Below are 15345 nucleotides of genomic sequence, written 5' to 3'. Positions count from 1 at the left end.
TACTCTTCCAGAGAACCCAGGTTCAATTCCCAGCAACCACATGGTGGCTCACAACCACCTGACCCTTTCTTCAGCCTCCTCAGGCACCAGGCATGCTTGTGCAGACACACATGTAAGCAAAACACTTACACATTAAATAAGTGTTAAAAGACACTAAAAAACATTCAAGAAGAGAATGTAACAAATGATATTTTTTTGTGGCCTTTGAATACACCAGAAGACAGCCTTCCAAGACCTTCTAGATCCCAGATCTGTCACCACCATATTAACTTCTTGTTCTCTAGACTGTGAGAAATAAGTGGTCACTGTTTAAGCCACACTGTGTATTGTATTCTGTTCTTGCAGTGTGCGTTAAAATAGCTTCCCTTTGTCAGGGGAGGGGAGATTACTAGCACACACACGAAGGGTCACGTGGAATGGAGAAAAGGTTCTAAAACTACATTATGCTACACAGCTTGATATGTTTAGTAGCTTTTAAAAGGAATAAGACATGTTTGGCGTGTGTGGTCACATACACATTGCACAGGAGTAAGACATGTTTAGCGTGTGTGTGGTCACACACACACACTGCACAGGAGTAGAAGTTCAAGGACAACTTTCAGGAGTCAGTCCCAGGACTCGAGCCCAGGTGGTTGGTGGCAGACACAATTTACCCACTAAGTCATCTCACTGGCCCCTAGATTACCTCATCACTTCCCTTTTTTTTCACTGTTAACTAAGAATTTTAATTTATGTGCCATAGTATTTGGCCTTTCTCTTTTCACTCTTTGTTGCTCTTGTGTCCGGGGATGGAGTAGGGTTGTCTAGCATTTGCTCGGTAAGTGATACAACTTAAGTCACAGCCCTTCTGTGTTGTGTTCAAAGGGCCTTTGGGGATCTTAAACTCAGTAAGCTTGGTTTCTACCTATTTCCTAGTAGCTTTATTGTTCTTTCATATATATATATATGTTTATTTTATCTTATTACAGCATTCCAAACTGACCAAGATAACATCATCTCAACTTTTTTTAAATTATGAAAGTTTGGCCTTTGGTGTCTTCCGTGTTTGCACCTAAACCTTGATGTGTGATCTTGTGGTTTCATCTGTGCCTTGGGGGTATTTCCTCACTGTTCTGCCTTATTCCTTCCACTGTGAATCAAGAATCCACATGTGGCTGGGTTTGTGTTTACGGAGGAGAACGTACTGCTCTGGCCTCTGCATTTCTGAAAATAGGTACACAATTTGATCCACATGCTCATATTTGTGCAACACACACATGCATGAGATGGAAAACAAAATTCATGATTTTCCGTTTTTGTCTTTTTGAGGTGGGAGTCTCATGTTCAGGCTGGCTTTGAACGCATTATGTAGCTGAATCTAGCCTTGCCTCTCCTGATCCTCCTGTCTCCACCTCCCAAGTGCTGCGATTACAGGTGAGTGCCACCATGCCAAAAGACATTATTACCAAGGGACTAGCAGTTTAGCAGCAGAAATAACAAATACCTAATAATAAATATGCAGAAATCACGTCAATAACATTTTGAGCATTCACTGCATGCCGAGTGCTGACTTAAGTGTTATGTGTGCATTACCTAATGGGATTCTTACAGCAGCCCTGTGAAGTAAGTGCGGCTATTATTTTTATTTAACAGATGAGAAAAGTGATGCTTAGAGGCCTTTAGCTCAAGGCTACATCAGGAGAAGTTGGTCGGTTTGGATGGACCGAGAGGACAGGCAGCGTTAACGCCAGAAGAGTCAACCATCTTCACAAGGTACGTGGTATTCAATAACCTTTATGACCCTCCCTCCCAAACCCAGATTCTTCTCATAGCTTCGCAAATCTGCTCTAGGATGGATGCAGAGGCTCCTGTTTCCATGGTGATGGGGCGGCTGATACACTGCACGCCAAGTGTAGGCGATGCAGAGAATTGGCTCAGGATCGAAAGGTGTCGCAGCGGAACCCAGGGAAAAGAGGATCAATGAGAAAGCCAGGTCTGAGAGACGGGACCTCCCTGAAGCTCCAGATGAGCCTCCAGAGCTGTCTTGTCCCTGCCTCCCTAACTGCTAGCCTGGGACACCCGAACCCTGGGAAAGAAACACAGCCACTCCAGACTCAAGCCAGGTCACAGGCTGGAAGCCTGTCCCGTGGGGCGATCCTCTCCTTCCACCTCCCCTTTGCCTCGCAGCCCTTGGTTCCTGCGTGGCGATCTCGGTCTTGGACTCTCCCCGGGTCGATGGAGCTGAGCAGCCAGCAGGGGGCAGAGTCTCCCTCTGCGGAAGGACGCCTTAGAGGCTCGCACCCCCAGCTTCAGGGCTATTTTCAGCTGACAGGCTGCAAAGGCGCAGTAGGTGGATTTCAGGACAGGAGATGGGTGCTGGCAGGGGCTGGGAACCACTGAAGCACCGGACTTAAGCAGTGGGCCCCGCTGAGAAGACGGTACTTGGGGGTCACCAGACAGGGGGCTGAAATAATCAACGTTTAAAAATCTTCCCCTCAGTTTTCTTCGAGCTTTTTGTTGTTGTTGCAGTTTTTTCCCATTAAAAAAAAACATCCTAATGCGGGGGAGGCTTATTCATTCAGTGTTTATCGAGTATACAACTGTTACAGACAGATACAGCCATTCAGAACAAATATTTCTAAAATGTACAATGATTCTTAACCTTTTGTGAGCGGGAAGTGTCATATCTTTTTAAACAATTACTTATTTTTATGTAAATGGGTGTTTGGACTGCATGTGTGTTTGTGCAACATGTGTGAGCCTCGGATAACAGAAGAGGGCATCGGAGTTACAGGTGGTTGCGAGCAGCCATGTGGGCGCTGGGAACCAGACCCTGCTCCCCCTGGAAGAGCAGCCAGTGTACTTAGCTGATGAGCCATCTTACCAGACTCTGGATATCTTTACGGTAATTATGATAAGAAGGATATAGATTCTCCCCCAGAAAGAATATGCCATGAAATTAAAAACATTTCATGCGAGATTGGACACCTTATAAACCCCTCCCTGTCTTGTATGAAATGGCTTATTTGAAACAGAAGAAAAATCAATCGTTGCTCTGAGTGCCCACCCAGTTCCTGACTGCCTGTGTGTGTGTGCATGAGTGTGTGTGTGTGCGTGCACATGTGTGTGTGCTCCTGAAGGTAGATGTTGCAGGAGAACATGGGTCAGGGTTGTGGAATATTGATTTAAGATGTGTTATATTCATTTATGCGTGGAATATTCATTATGTGTGGAATATTTGTTTAATGATGCAAAGATGTGTTGTATTCTTTTATGTTGCATTTGTTTAACTCTATAAATCTGTTTACTTTGCCTGCCTAGAACATCCGATTAGTCTAATAAAAAGCTGAACGGCCAATAGCGAGGCAGGAGAAGGGATAGGTGGGGCTGGCAGGCAGAGAGAATAGAGATCTAGGGAAGAGAGCGAGGAGTGAAGAAAGGAGGAGAGGAAGATGCCAGTGGCCAGCCGTCCAGCCGCATGGCCAGTCATGAAGTAAGAAGGAAAGAGAGATATACAGAATAAAAAAAAGGTAAAAATCCCAGAGACAAAAGTTAGTTAAAGAGAAATGGGATAATTTAAGTTAGAAAAGCTCGCTAGAAAACTAGTCAAGCTAAGGCCAGGCATTCATAAGTAAGAATAAATATTTGTGTATTTATTTGGGAGCTGGTAGTGGACCCCTAAAAAAAAAACAAAACCCAAACCAACTACAGGCCGGGTGGTAGTGGTGGCAGTGCAGGCCTTTAATTGTAACACTAGGGGGGCAGAGACCTGTGGGTCTCTAAGTTCAAGGCCAGCCTGGTCTACAGAGCGAGTTTAGTACAGCCAGGGCTACACAGAGAAGATGGGCTACCCTGTCTTGAAAAAAAGAAAAAAAAGAAAAGAAAAGAAGGATGGGATGTGGTGACTTGTGTTTACAATCCAGTCACTCAGAAGGCTGAGGCAGGAAGAGAGCTTCCTAAAGCTACTTTGTGCTACCGAGGAAGTTCAAGACCAGTCTAGGCATGAGAGCCAGACTCGGTCTCAATATTTTATTTTATTTTATTTGTGGTGAGGATGAACCTCAGGTAGAGTACTTGTTTATCTGTATAAGTCAAAGGGTCCAAATCCCAGTACCAGGAAAAGAAAGAAAGAAGAGGAGAGGAGAGGAGAGGAGAGGGGAGGGGAGGGGAGGGGAAGAGAGGGGAGGAAAAGGAAAGGAAGGGAAGGGAAGCCGCTAGAGGCTGAATTAGTGGGGAAGTACAGAATGCGTGAGGATGGGGCTGGAGCAGAATCAGGGAGGTGCTGAAGGGTCCTCCTGAAGAAGCCTGCGTTCTGTCCTTAGGAGCTGAAGTAATGGGTGCTACAGAGGCAGAGTGGATGGCAGCTGGAGGACAGACAGAGATAGCTGTGCATCTGGCCGCACACGTGCTAAGGAGGCTGGAAGCGACCACAGCGTGTGAGTCTTCCTGCCTTCTCCTGCTCCACTCCAGGGCTTAGCCAGGGGCTGTGGTGTGACATTCCCACACACGCACAGCAAGGAATGATCAGACTAGGGTAGAGAGCACTTCTATCACCCTGATGGCCAAACTTCTTGGGAAGTTTTTGTTTTTGTTTTGAGACATGTAGCTCTCGCTGGCCTGAAACTTGTCCTGTAGGCCAGGCTGGCCTCATATCTACAGAGATCTACCTGCCTCTGCCTCTGCCTCTGGAGTGCTGGGGTTAAAGGCAAGGCCTGACTTTTTGTACATATTTATGATATGTGTATAAGTGTTTAGCCTGCATGCATGTGTGTATGTATACCATATGAATGCCTGGTGCCCATGAAGGCTAGGATAGGGCACTGGACCCCCTAGAACTAGAATGGCAGGTGGTCACACGGGGACTGGGAACGAAATCCAGGTCTTCTGCAAGAGAAACGGGTAGAAATACATGATTTCTGAGGGGAGGGAGTTGTGATGGTTATTCTTGGTTGTCAACTTGACTACATTTGGAATTAACTAAAAACCAAGTGGGTTTTATACCTGTGAGAGATTTTTTTCTTAATTAAATCCCTTGAAGTGGGAACACCCACTTTTAATCCAGATTAAAGGGTAGCTGCCCCTCTAATCTGGGCCACACTTTCTGCTGGCAGCCTGTAAATAGGTTGTAGAAGAAGGAAGTTGTTGCTCTTTGTCTTCTTGCTCTCACTGGCAAGTCCATTCCTCCACGGGCATCAAGCCTACCTCTTTGGGATTCTGGCCTATACCAAGAACCAGTTAAAACATCCAGCCCATGGACTGAGCTTCTGCTGAACCTCAATGGTGAGCCTCCATTGATAGACAGCCATTATTGGATGATCTAGACCACAGCCTATAAGCCGTTCTAAAAGCATTCCATATCTATCTGTCTATCTATCTATCTATCATCTATCTATCTATCTTCTATCCATCTATCTATCTATAGATTTAGAAACATGTAGATATGGATACCTTCATTCTGTAATCTCTGTTCCTCTAGAGAACCCTGGCCAATTCAGCAGTTGTGTGTCCGTATTTGTGTTAGGTGCACTTGTGCACCCATGTGTGTGCAAGCCAGAGGACAGCCTCAGTTGTCATCCCTTAGTCACTTTCTTCCTTGACTTTGAGGCAGTCTTGCGTTGGCCTGATCTCAGCAGGAAGGCAAGGCTCCTTAGACCCACGTTCTCATGTCTGCAAGCAAGCACCTCGCCAGAGCTGCCACCCCAGCCACCAATATCTATTAGATTGTAACCCAAAGCATACACTAAATAAGGCACAGATGTATATAACTAGATATGTGCATTTATCTTCTAAAGTGCCCTGGAACACTAAGTACAATGTGCTTAAAGATTGTCAGCCAGGCGGTGGTGGTGCACGCCTTTAATCCCAGCACTCAGGAGGCAGAGGCAGGTGGACCTCTATGAGTTCGAGACCGGCCTGGTCTACAGAGGGAGTTCCAGGACAGCTAGTGCTACACAGAGAAACTCTGTCTCCAAAAACAAACAATGCCAGCAGCTAAGAGTATTTGTTGCCCTGGACATAAATTAAATTCCCACATGGCAACCCACGGTTATCTTTAACTCCAGTTCCTGGGGCTCCATTGGCCCCTTCTGGTTTCTATGGGATATGTACACAGTGTACAGGCATACATGCAGGCAAAACACCAGTATACATAAAATTAAATTAAATCTAAATTAAAAATTTCCAGAATATGTAAAACACCCATTCAAATAAAATAAAATTTAAATAAATAAATTAATAAATGACCCATCAGGATACACAAATAGATCTCCCTGTCCATTGCGGTCTGACATGTGAAGTACATACTTGGGGGATTGTCACGAGCTGTCCCTTCTACCAGGAATGTCCTTTTCTCTGATTGTTCCTGTTGTTGAAACCCTAACATCCTTTAGATCTCAGGCTAGCCTTACTTGTCCAGAGCTGTCACCCAGGCTAAAAGAGCTAGCCAACTCCTCTCTCCCAGGTACTCAATATGACCTTTGTCCCTGTCTTTTCTGGTTTGCATTTTTTGTTTGCCTATTTTCTATAGGTTGTTTTTCTGGTTTTAAAGTGCTTTGTTACACTCTATGTATGTATGCATGTATGTATGTATGGACAGGCAGATGGGCTGACAGGCAGGCGGACGGACGGATGAGCAGATGGTCGGGTGGACGGATGGGCAGATGGATAGATGGATGTTGTGGTGCGGGCACAGACTGCCTCAGAGCTCATCTGTTGGTCGGAGGACAACCTTCCAGAGTCAATTCTCTGCTTCCACTAAGTAGATTCTAGATATCACAGTCGGGTCTTCGGGCTTGGCAGCAGATGCCTTTACCAGCTAAGCCATTTCATGGCCTTACCGATTGCCTTTCTACCCCACTATGATTAGGTGAACTTCTTGGGGACAGGGACCCATCAGTTTCATGTCAGGACACAGGAGCTCAGGGTTTGATGGAGTGAAGAAGGGACCTTGATTGGCTCTTGTTTTCGGCCTCAGCATCCCCTCATGAACTCCAGACTCAGAGTCAGCATAATGGGAAGGGCAAAGAGGTCAGGCTAGTTACCTACAATCCTGTCCCCCAGATACCGGAGAAGGGCAGAGAGCAAACCATGGACTGGCTGACTGAGGTCCAGCCAGACACAACGACGACAGCCACACTAGTGGACTTGCTGGGTGTCGTATGCTCTGCCTCTATGTGCGTTACTCCTCAGTCCTAGGGGTGGGGGGAGGGGGAATCAGAAGGGATGCTTCAGAGTAAGATGGCGAATTTCACTTCAGAGGCAGCCAGATTGTATTCGAAACCTGACTATGAGACTTGTATAGAAAGAGGCTGAGAACCCATGCCAGCCCGTGGTCTGCTTGGAATCCAGCCCCTCTGAGTCACTAATTGGGTGCCCTTGGATAAACTGCTTTCCCACTCCATAGATTTTTGTTTCTTAATGTCTCTGATGTTACTTTGTGCTTTCCCTGTATGACCCAGGAGGCCTTCCTGGAGATAGGGAATCTGAAGCAAACTGGGACTCTCCAGCTGGCTCCCTTTCCTCTCCACCCGAGGGCTCTGGCGGAAGTTCAGGGGAGGATGGCAGGCCCTGCTTTCAGCAGGCTGAGGTCCAAGCCTTCCTAACCTGCGACCTTAGACAAGCCACTGTTTGGGCTCCTTTAGTTCCGCAGCAAAAGTCCAAATTTTTGCAGCTAGGGCAGGGACCTTGTCCTGGTGGCTCAGCCTCAGTGTCCCCAACCTGAAGGAGAGAGTTAAAATTGCTACTGAGAGTCCTAAGCTTTTTTGTTTTGTTTTGTTTTGTGAGCTGAGGCTCCTATCCAGGACCTATGTCCAACTCTGTTACATGTGTGTGCACATGAGAATATGCACATGTGAGTGTGAAGGTGCGCATATGTATGTGTCTTAAATGATGTGCTAGTGAGTTTTCTGTCAATGGCACAAGTTAGAGTTATTATAGAAGGAGGGGCATCAACTGAGAAAATACCTCCCTAAGATCAGCTCATAGGCAGGCCATTGGGCATTTTCTTAATTAGTGATTGATGGGGGAGGGCCCAGCCCGTTGCGGGTGATGCCATCATTGGGCAGGTGGTCCTGGGTTCTATAAGAAAGCAGGGTGAGCAAGCCATGGGGAGCAAACCAATAAGCAGCACCCCTCCATGGTCTCAGCATCAGCTCCTGTCTCCAGGTCCCTGCCCTGTTTGAGTTCCTGTCCTGACTTACTCCGTTGATGAACAGTGATGTGGAAGTGTAAGTCAATAAACCCTTTCCTCCCCAGCTGCTCTAGTCATGGTGTTTCATAGCAGCCATAGCAGCCGCGACGGAGACAAAAGGCTCCTGGGAATCAAACAGCTCCAGTGCTTGCAGGCCCTTTACCCACCGAGCCTTCTCCCCAGACCCACCCTGTCATTCTTTTTAAAGATTTGATCTTATATGTAGGAGTGTTTTGCCTATGTGAATGTCTATGAACCCTGTGCATGCCTGGTAATTGTGGAGGCTAGAACAGGGCCTAGAATCCCCCAGAACTAGAGTTATGGATGTTTAAGAGCTACTGTGTGGGTACTGGGAATGGAGCCCCAGTTCTCTCTAAACCCCTGGGTCATAGAGGCTAACAGATAACTCTGTTACTCTTAAGTGGTTTTTTTTTTTTTCTTAACCTTTTCTTTCTTTATTTTCATACATCCCAGGCTGGCCTCAAACTCAGCAAGTAGCTGAAGGTAACCCTTATGCTTCTGATCCTTTTGCCTCCATCTCTTAAGGCTACGATTACAGCCATTAATCCAGCACACAGTAGGGATCCGGCCAGGGCTTACTGTGTGCCAAGCCATCACTCTAAGTCCGAGCGACAGCCTCAGTCCCCAAGAGCTTTCTTTCCCTCATCTGGTTTCCTCCAGACCAAATAGCAAAACTCCCATGTTATGCTTTCACAAGGGTCTCAGTCCACCACCAGCCCCCTCCCCTAACAATATGCTGCTGGGGTCAGCTCCATGACCCTGGCTAAACTGAACTGAGACAAAGCTGAGAAACAGCCTTGTGTCCTAAGGCCCCAAGACTTGGATGCTAACGTTTTGTTTACAAATCCTTTGCCCCTGAGAGCCTGGGCTAGGCGCTCTGGAGTGACTCCACTCAGACCTCCTTTTGAACTCGGTACCTTTGGTACTGTTGTATTGATGATGACACCTGAATTCATCTGATAGGTGTAGGGTCCTCTCTTTGTCCCACTCCACGGCACTGGCTTTGAATAAGCCACAGACCGTAGAGATAGTCGCCTTTCTGAAGGGAGGACTTAGGCCACAGTGTGGAGAGGTTTTAGGAGCAAAACGAGCTGGCAGGCAATACAGGGGTGTGAGAAATAAAACCCTGAGACAGCAGTCACAACCAAATGTCTCAGTGCTGACTGATGGGAGTGGCAGAGGCATGGGAGGGGGAGCAAACCAGAGGTTCAGACTTATTTATTTCATGCATTTGCACGTTTTGCCTACCTGTATTCTATGCACCATCTGCTTGCCCGCTGCCTGTGGAGGTCAGGAGAGGGGTGTTGGGTTTCTGGAACTAGAATTACAGATAGTTGTGAGCAACCATGCAGGTGCTGGGTACCAAACCCAGGTCCTCCACAAGAGTAAGTGTCCCTAACCACCGAACCATCGCTGCAGCCCCGGGTATTTTCTTTTATTTTGTTTTAGTTTTTCCTTTTTCTTTTTCTTTTTGGTTTCTCTGTAGTTTTTGGAGCCTGTCCTGAAGCTCAATCTGTAGAAGACCAGGTTATCCTCAAACTCACAGAGATCCGCCTGTCTTGGCCTCCTAAGTGCTAGGATTAAAGGCATGGACCACCACCGCTGGATGGAACTTTCTTTCCTTCTCTTTCTTTTCTTCTTCTTTCTTTGCTTGTTTTCATTGTTGTTTAAGACAGGCTCTCATGAATCCCAGGCTGACCGGAGGCTAACCGTGAACATCTGACCCTCCCGCTTCCCACATCTGACCCTCCTGCCTCCCCACATCTGACCCTCCTGCCTCCCCATTCTGAGTGCCGGGATTTTAGGCTTGTGCCACCACACCCATATAAACAGAGGAATTTCAGCAGAATGCAATAATGTGTCATGGGGCCACAGGGATGAAGTCCGGTCAGGGGAAGAAATGCCCCAACACCCACGCCTGAGAAGTGGAAGGCCGGAAGGTGCTACCGTGTGAGCTGTGTTTATTCTTTCCACGTCTAAAAATACAAGCAAAGGAAACACGCACATTCACTTGAGGCAACCTGACCAGAAGTGGCCACAGCAACAGCTGAGAAATGAGACAGGAATTAAAGAATTTCAGGAACTCAGTGACCTGAGCCTGGAAATTCCACCCTGTGATGTGTGTGTGACCGGCTCTTGGAACTGCAGGCTTCCCATCAATATCAGACGAGTATTTTCCAGCAGCCTGGGCAGGGCAGAGAAGAAACCAGAAGGTGGGAAAGGTGGCCCTCTGCCAACCATGTCACCTCCTGGGGTGGTGTGGATGGATTCCGTGGACAGCCCTGAATTTAGCCAACTGTTAATAGAGATGCCTGACGCTACCACCACAAACTCTTACTGCCCATTCATCAAACATCAACAATCTCTCTTCTCTCTCTCTCTTTCTTTTTTTTTGTTTTGTTTTGTTTTTTTGAGACGGGGTTTCTCTGTAGCTTTGAGACTGTCCTGGAACTAGCTCTTGTAGACCAGGCTGACCTCGAACTACTACAGAGATCCACCTAGATCCACCTACCTCTGCCTCTCAAGTGCTAGGATTAAGGCACGTGCCACCACCACCCAGCTAAACATTAACAACCGAAGAAATATCATCTCCACTTGACTGTTGACACAGAGGCTCAGAGAGGTTTTTTAAAAAGTGCCCAAGATCTGGCCAACAGCAGTACCAGCCCCTTACTAAGCTGGCAATCCATTTTAAGGGTCAAGTGAAAGCCTGGAACCCGGGGGGGGGGGGGGCATTATAATGAACTTATATACACATTTCATATTTTACTTGGAGGGACTTTTTCCATGAGTCCCTAAGACCATTAGTTAAGGAACCTGTATAGAAAGGCCATTGAATTCCTCCCCACCCTTCCCTTCCCCCATCGTCCCAGGAAACAAGCAGCAGTAAACTCATCCAGGGGTCTTCTAGGCAGCCTGTCACCCCCAGTAACCTCTGCCATCCTGGGCAAGGCTTTGCTGAGTAGGTCCGGGAGGTCTTCCCGGCCAGGGTGAACCAGGGATAGAAGTGGTGGGTGGGAGGGAGTGGGCCAGGAGAGCCACTGTGGACTCTGGGGAGCAGCCTGAATTGTGCTGTTCTGGAGGACAGAGCTCTTCCCTCGCCCCCTCAGGCTATCCTTTTCTGGCTGAGATTTGGAATTGCCCAGCCTAGGAGAGATGAAGGCCTCCTCCCTTAATTAAATGCCCAGAGGTTGCTATGGAAACCAGCGCTTCCAAATCCTGGTCAGACAATGGGGAGAAGAGCTGTCTAGGCCTAGACAAGTGAAGCTTCGGGAGGCCTCACTGGTGGCAGAGGTGGGGGCCACATGGTGAGGGATAAAACGGGGTGCCAACTAAAAAAAAGCCTGAAAAAAACCTTTCTCCCCCTACCTGAAAGTGTGGGAAGAGGCCTCTGAGAGCCAAAGAAGGGGTCTGTCTGAGATATAACCCTCCTGGGAAGAAGGGGAGGGGGCCAAGAAGGGGTGTGTCTGAGGCTTAACCCTCCTGGGAAGCAGCGAGGGCAAGCTACAGTCCAGCCCCTTTCAGAACTGAACACTTCTTTTGTTTCTAGAGAAAGCCGGCCAAGTTGGCAAACAGAAAGGAGAGGCCAGAGGGCAGACAGCTCAGCGATAAGGCCCGGGACTGCAAAGAGCTGAGTAACACAGCCAGGAGAGCCCGGTTCTCCCAAGTCCCTGACAAACAACTGCAGCACTCCTGCATCCATTGACTGAGGCCCAGGACACCCGTGGGTGACAGATACACTCCTTTGCAGAAGCTGTGGTCTTTCTCCCTGCTTCTCCTTAGGATTCCTTTGCTCTCTAGCTTGAGCTTCTCTCTAAAGGCTGAGGTAGTCCTCTCTTCATTAAATTCCAGTCCTGTTGCTAGGAACGTCAGACAGCCTTCAAGGACTTCTGTGGGCCATGGGTGTTTTTACCTCAGTCAAGAGGAAAGATCTCATTTTGGAAACATTGCAACATTACAGTGCCTTTGTGCCAGGACAAGGACAGTCCCCACAGACAACAGCCTCTCACCTGAGGCCCGGCTGTAGGACAGTCCTCACAGACAACAGCCTCTCTCCTGAGGCCCGGCTGTAGGACAGTCCTCACAGACAACAGCCTCTCACCTGATGCCCAGCTGTAGGACAGTCCTCACAGACAACAGCCTCTCACGTGATGCCCGGCTGTAGGACAGTCCTCACAGACAACAGCCTCTCACCTGAGGCCCGGCTGTAGGACAGTCCTCACAGAGAACAGCCTCTCACCTGAGGCCCGGCTGTAGGACAGTCCTCACAGACAACAGCCTCTCTCCTGAGGCCCGGCTGTAGGACAGTCCTCACAGACAACAGCCTCTCTCCTGAGGCCCGGCTGTAGGACAGTCCTCACAGACAACAGCCTCTCACGTGATGCCCGGCTGTAGGACAGTCCTCACAGACAACAGCCTCTCACCTGAGGCCCGGCTGTAGGACAGTCCTCACAGAGAACAGCCTCTCTCCTGAGGCCTGGCTGTAGGACAGTCCTCACAGAGAACAGCCTCTCTCCTGAGGCCCGGCTGTAGGACAGTCCTCACAGACAACAGCCTCTCTCCTGAGGCCCGGCTGTAGGACAGTCCTCACAGACAACAGCCTCTCACCTGATGCCCGGCTGTAGGACAGTCCTCACAGACAACAGCCTCTCACGTGATGCCCGGCTGTAGGACAGTCCTCACAGAGAACAGCCTCTCACCTGAGGCCCGGCTGTAGGACAGTCCTCACAGAGAACAGCCTCTCACCTGAGGACCGGCTGTAGGACAGTCCTCACAGAGAACAGCCTCTCACCTGAGGCCCGGCTGTAGGACAGTCCTCACAGAGAACAGCCTCTCACCTGATGCCCGACACTTCTGGGAGCTTAACTGTTCACAACCTTTTGTTTATGACCGACTTTTCTTCCTTCCTTCTTTCCTTCTTTCCTTCTATCCTTCCTTCCTTCCTTCCTTTCTTTTTTTCTTTCTTTCTTTCTTATTTTTGAGATAGGGTTTCTCTGTGTAACAGCTCTGGCTGTCCTGAAACTTGATTTATAGACCAGGCTGGCCTGGAACTTACAGAGATCCACCTGCCTCTGCCTCCCTAATGCAAGGATGAAAGGAGTGAGCCACTATGACCAGTTTGATCTTGTTTTATAATGAACTTATATACACATTTTGTATTTAACTTGGAGGGGGTTCTTAAAAGCCCTTTCATTAAGGAACCTTGATAGAAAAGCCCATGTTGAATTATCTCTTACCCATACTTCACCCAGGGTCTCATTTGGCCAGGCTGGCCCCAAACCCCATATGCAGCTGAGGATGACCTTGAACTTCTGATCCTCCCTCCTCAAACTCCTGTGTGCTGAAGTTATAGGGACGAGCCCACCTCATCTACTGGGAGTAGAGCCCAGGGCTCATGCTTGCTAGCTAGGCAAGCGCCCTGTCAGCTGAACTTCGACCTCAGCCGCCAAATGACATTAATTTGTTTTTGTCATGAGAGAACCCGAGAGAATGTTAGATAGGGCTAGCATCTCTCAAGTCCTAAAGTGGCAAAGCTGGGATTGAAACCCGACTCGGTCATTTTTCTTGCTTCACAAGCTCCTTGGAGACTTCTGAGTGGGCCCACTCTGTTCCGATCCCTTCATCTCCCACTCAGTGTTACCTAAATACTTCTGTAGAAGCAGTTCCCAATTCCAAGCTGGTTATTTAAAGAGTTTATGTATAACTTGACTGTTTGGAAGAAAAACACATTTTTCAGAGACAAAAAAAAAATGTTAAATGGACCCAAAAAGGCCACTTGACCTAGAATACAACTGACAGTGGTACATCTTGTCCAGGACAAGCCTGGAGTCTCAAATAATAACACTGTTTCCTCGAGAAATATATCTGGTTACACGGTGAGAAAGAAACCCTTTCTTCTCCCTCATCTATGGACCTACTTTCTACCCAGTAGGATGTTTTGGGGGAACAATGTAAATGTGGGTGCTGACCCAGGGAAAATTGTTAAAGAAGGGACCAGGGGACAAAGGGTTAAGTAACTATGGTCCTAGAACTGAAAAAAAATCGATAGGTGGGTTTGGAAAACCTTAGACAATGGTGGGGCAACCATGGTAAACTGTTAGGGGGAAAGATACAGACAATCAAGCAACAGCACCAGGGCAGAGGTGGGAGTGGAAGAAGCCCTGAGGATGTGACAGAGGGAGGAAGTCCGGGGTAGCTGTGAACCGCCGATGTGGTGTTTGAATAGGAATGCCACCCCACAGGCTCATATGTTTGAATGCTTGGTCATTAGAGAGTGGCACTACTTGAGAGGGATTAGGAGGTGTGGCCTTGCTGGAGTTGGTGCGGCTTTGTTGGAGGATGTGTGTCACTGGGGGTGGGCCTTATGATTTCAAATGTTCTGGAGTCAGGCCCAGCGGTTCTCTCTTCCTGCATACCCATCCAGATGTAGCACTTCCAGCTACTTCTCCAGCTCTATGTCTACCTGGGTGCTGCCATGTTTCCCACCATGATGACAGTAGGCTAACCCTGTAAAACCGTAAGCAAGCCCTAATTAAATGCTTTCTTTTATAAGAGTTACCGAGATGATGGTGTCTCTTCACAGCAGTCAAACACTGACTAAGACAGACAAGGGCCAATGGCGCAGATCCACGGGAACTGGGAAAACCTTCCTCTGTTGGATCAGAGTATAATGTTGACAGAGCATCTAGAAAGTAACCCCTGTGGCCCTCTCCTTCCGGGATGTTTGCAGCCTGAGACTGCTGCCCTACAGAGGCCTCCCAGGGACACTAGTCAGCCCCTCTTTCTCATGCTGGACATAATAAACACACTGAGGTGCTGGGTTTTTTTTTAAAGATTGATTATTTATTATGTATACAGTATTATGTCTGCATATATGCCTGCAGGCCAGAAGAGGGGACCAGATTTCATTACAGATGGTTGTGAGCCACCATGTGGTTGCTGGGAATTGAACTCAGGACCTCTGGAAGGGCAGTCAGTGCTCTTAACCACTGAGCCATCTCTCCAGCCCAAGGTTCTGGGTTCTTGTATAGTTGGTGCCACTCCATCTGAGAAAGCACTACCACACGATCCCCCAGCTTTTCTGTCACGTGCCCATGTCTTCATCCCCTTATCGCTTCAGTCTAGATTCCATGACCAAGCCATTCTGGACAGACTGG

The sequence above is a fragment of the Microtus oregoni genome, unplaced genomic scaffold (assembly GCF_018167655.1).
Source record: "Microtus oregoni isolate MIOR12 unplaced genomic scaffold, Mior012 000077F_ref0000221, whole genome shotgun sequence".
NCBI lineage: Eukaryota > Metazoa > Chordata > Mammalia > Rodentia > Cricetidae > Microtus > Microtus oregoni.
Note: the sequence above shows the minus strand (reverse complement) of the source record.